Genomic DNA, 4,450 nt, shown 5'->3' with positions numbered 1-4,450 from the left:
GGGGGTTCTGGGGGGCGATGCTCTGAGGACCCCCGGTTACGCTGGGGCCCCACTCAGTCCGTGGGGTCTGCGAGGTCCCGGCAGAATGGACAGGGGTCCCTGTCCCGTGCGTCTCCCGAGCCCCGTCTCTCCTGGGACCGGCTTCGAGTCCCCAAACCGCAGACCCCCCCGCACCCCGGCCGCGCCTGTCGGGGACTGTTGGTGCGCAGAGCGACAACGTGTGTCTCTCTGGAGGGACCTGTGTCCCGCCTGAATGTTTCACGGGAACGAGACGCAGAGAGCGACCCCCAAGCCCCTGTGCGAAGTCTGTGTCCTGTTCTCGCATCGTCTTCTCTGGAGACAGACGTCCTAGCGGAAGCGCTTCGGGTCGAGGGTCCTGGGGGTGACCTGCGTTCTCAGCCCACCCTCCTGGTCTCAGAGCTGTCCCGGACGGCCCGAGACCCCCCCAGCTGCCCTCGCTCTGGGGACACCGCTGGGTACGCCCCTCCCACGGGACAGCTTGGGGGAGTGGTGGTGGTCAGAAGAGCTGTCCCCTGCCCTGGGACAGGAGGAACCCCTCAGGCCCCTCCGTCGACTCTGAGCTGTTCCTCCCCAGATCCCAGTTTTCCTTCTTGGAGACACGGTGGTGGGTGGTGTCCTCTGACCTACAGGATGCTGGCAGTAAGGGGGACAGACGGACATGATTCCTGGCCCCTGGATTCTCACCAAATGGAAGAGATCAGAGAAACTCAAACCTGGGAGGGAGTGTACCCGCCCGAAAAGCAAAATGCACTTCAGACACCAGTGGGGACACAAGCCGGGTCAGTTGGGAGGTTAGTGTGTTAGTGTCCTAGGACTGCTGTACCAAATGACCACAGACTGGGCGGCCACAACTACAGAGGTTTATTCTTTCATGGGTCCCTGGAGAGCGTGTAGTAAGTTTGTCAGGTTTGTTCTTTTGAGTGATAGTAAGTGGAATTCAAAGGCTTAGCCTTGAGAATCCTACTGGGGAGAAGAATCTCAGAGAAACAGAGAAAATCTCCTTCCCAATAAGGCTGCAGAAAAATGAGCACAAGTCCACCAAAAGAGTGAGGGAGATACATTGGTGAATTACAGAGATTCACGAAAATATCAGTTACTATCCTTTGTGGCCTGGAGATTTAGTGATTTTCCATTTTCTGTTGTCTTGACTTCAGAGATCCTAGCAGTTGAGACTTGTAACACTAGACATGTTCAAATATGATTGTTTACAAATAATTTATGATGGAAGTAATAACGAGCTGGCATCTTTATTTTTTTTGAAAGGGATAGATAGTTGTGGATTTTCTTCTTGACCTTTAAATATTTGTGGTTTGTCTCTTTTAAATTATCCATGGGGGTCCAGCTGAGTGAGTAACCTGGAGTGGGGAGCAGGGGCCTGAGGCCAGTGAGTCGGAGCTAAGGCCAGTGGTGAACTTCCAAAGGGAGGAAAGTGAAGGTGGTTCTTCCTGAGGACCCTCCCCTGCACATGTGCCAGCCTGCTCAGCCATCCACAGAAGGAGGGGGGTGCTGAAAGAAGCTACAGAGTGCGGAGAAGCCACATGTCCACTTGCAGATGCGGGTGGAGTGATGCTGTTTCTCACCTCGCCACTGTAGTTGTCTTGAGAGTGAGTTCTGACACCACTTTGATTTTTGCGTCTGCAGAATTGGTGCTGTCGAAGTGCATATTGTACAAATTGAGAAAGGCTGTGACTATCAGACTTAGCCATTTGAATTCTGTCTCTTGGAGACAAGATTTAGGAATTAGAAACATGGTTTGGTGCAGAATATTACACTGACTCTGGGCAAGGACATTGTCACTCACGAGGTTTGAGGCCCAGGAGGAGGGAGCCTTCCTACAGTTAGGAGAAAAGGGGAGAGGTGTCTCAGAGATAGGTCCCCTGGCTGTCCAGCTTTCCCTCCCTCATGGCTAGGAACTGAGCCACCCTGGGGCTGCATCTCCATAGTGAGGGTGTGGATTCCAAGCTTGGCTTTATTTTATTTTATTTTTTTTTCCTTTTTTTTTTTTGTGTGTCCGGCAACGGATCGCAACCCTCAGTGTCGCGCCCGTACCGGACCAGGACCGGCATGGGATCGCAACCCTCGGTGCTGTTCCCGCACCTCGCTCAGCCAGTGAGCGGGAACCGGTCTGTATGTGGGATCCGAACCCTCAGCGGGAGTGCCGCCGCGCTTCCCAAGCGGCGCACTGTAGCAGTGCGCCACCGGGCCGGCCCTACAAATTAATTTTTTTATTTAAATATCAACATTTATTTATACACATTTGTGGGGCACAGTGTATTCTTTTAATACATGCATATACTGTACAATAACTCACTTACAGTATATAGCACAGCTTGGAACCATTAGTCCACCATTTTTCTTCCACGTCTCCCCTTCACCTCTGGTAACCATCATTCTACTCTCTAATTCTATGAGAACCATTTTTTTTTTTTTTTTTAGATTTACCATATAAATGTGGTGTTTGTCTTTTTGTGCCGGACTTACTACACTTAACATGATGTTTTCCAGTTCCATCAATTTTTTATTTATTTTTTTTTTTTGGACCGGTAAGGGGATTGCAACCCTTGGCAAGGTGTGATCTTCACCACGCTCAGCCAGTGAGTGCACCGGCCATCCCTATATAGGATCCGAACCTGAGGCCTCAGCGCTACCAGTGCCACACTCTACTGAGTGAGCCATGGGGCAGGCCCCAGTTCCATCCATTTTGCTGAAGACGATAGGATATCTTTTTTTTAATAGCTGAGTAGTATTCCATTGTGTAAATATACAACAATTTTTTTTTATCCATTCATTTGTTGATGGACATTTAGGTTGATTCCATCTCCTGGCTGTTGTGACTAGTGCTGTGATGAACATGGGAGTACAGGCTGTCAATAAAATGAAGAGGCAACTTGCAGAAAGGGAAAACGTGTTTGCCAACCAAACATCAGACAAAGAGCTAATATCCAAAATATATAAGGAACTCAAATGACTCAACAACAACAACAAAACCCACAAATAACCCAATAAAAAAATGAGCAAAGTACTTGAATAGGCTTTCCTCAAAAGAAGACACACAAATGGCCAACAGGTACATGAAAAAGTACTCAGCATTTCTAATCATCAGGGAAATGCAGATTAAAACCTCAACGAGATATCTCACTCAAGTTGGAATGGCTGTAACGAACAAGAAAAAAAATAACAAATTCTGTAGAGGATGCAGAAAAAAGTAAATATTTTACATTGCTAGTAGGAGTGTAAATTGGTATAGCCACTGTGGAAAACAGTATGGAGATTCTTCAGAGAACTAAAAATAGATCTACCCTATGACCCAGCTATCTCACCCCAGGAATATAACCAAAGGAAATGAAATCAGTATATCAACTTTAATTTTCTTAGTTNTTAGTGGTTTTACTCATGAATCATGGGTGAACCAGGCTGCTTCTCTGAATTAATTCAAGCGTTTGCTTTTCTTTCCTCTCAAGAATAATGTATACCTGTAATCTCTAGCTTAACCAACATTTAACAATGACTCTGCTTGAGTGCATAAGGATTTTATTTCTTTGATTGAGAATCCAGGTTAATGGAGAGATAGGGTGTCAGGAATACAAGAGTATTTTTGAACACAGAGTAAATTTGGTGGTTTTTCTGAGAGACTATCCAGTAATGAGATGGGCATATTTAAATCCTCAGATGTACGTTTGCAGCTGGAAGAAAATTTTCTCCAGATCAGTGTGTGTGTCCCTAGAGAATTTCTAATTTTGAAAGGCCATGAAACCTCTGTGATCATTGAATTCCTATTTTAACCAATGTCAAGATTAAAGCTTTTAAAAATCTTAGCATGGGGGCCGGCCCCATGGCTCACTCGGGAGCGTGCGGCATTCGTAGCGCCAAGGCCGCAGGTTCGGATCCTATATAGGGATGGCCGGTGAGCTCACTGCGTGAGCGTGGTGCAGACCATACTGTGCCGAGGGTTGCGATCCCCTTACCAGTCAAAAAAGAAAAAAAAAATCTTAGCATGGGTCTTAACACTCCTGAAAAATACACCAAATCAACCAAAAATCCTAATGCTCTTAATATTCTACACATTTCAGAAAGTACTCTCCAGGTTGAACTGAAGTGCAGATTCCAACTCAGATATCACTTGTCATTTTATTTACAAAGAGAATTGAAAGAAGGCGTTTTATGATTGGGAATAAATCTGTCAAAAAAACTTCCATAAAAATTACACTTTGAGAGGCTTACATCTTAGAATGATTTCCGACATAGAAAGGTTGCTTGCAATTAAAAATTAATCATTTGACTATAAACTATTTTGAACAAAATTTAGAAAGCTCTTTAAAAAGTATAATAAAATTAGCTTTTTTTCAAATAATAAGTACAGAGTTTCAAGAATCAACATGATGTTTAAAAGTCTGCCTTATGGTTTACTTTTAGCACATCTTCCACTTTA

Source organism: Galeopterus variegatus, unplaced genomic scaffold (assembly GCF_000696425.1).
Source record: "Galeopterus variegatus unplaced genomic scaffold, G_variegatus-3.0.2 Scaffold2947, whole genome shotgun sequence".
NCBI lineage: Eukaryota > Metazoa > Chordata > Mammalia > Dermoptera > Cynocephalidae > Galeopterus > Galeopterus variegatus.
The sequence above is the reverse complement of the archived record's forward strand: the minus strand, read 5'-3'. Positions refer to the sequence as shown.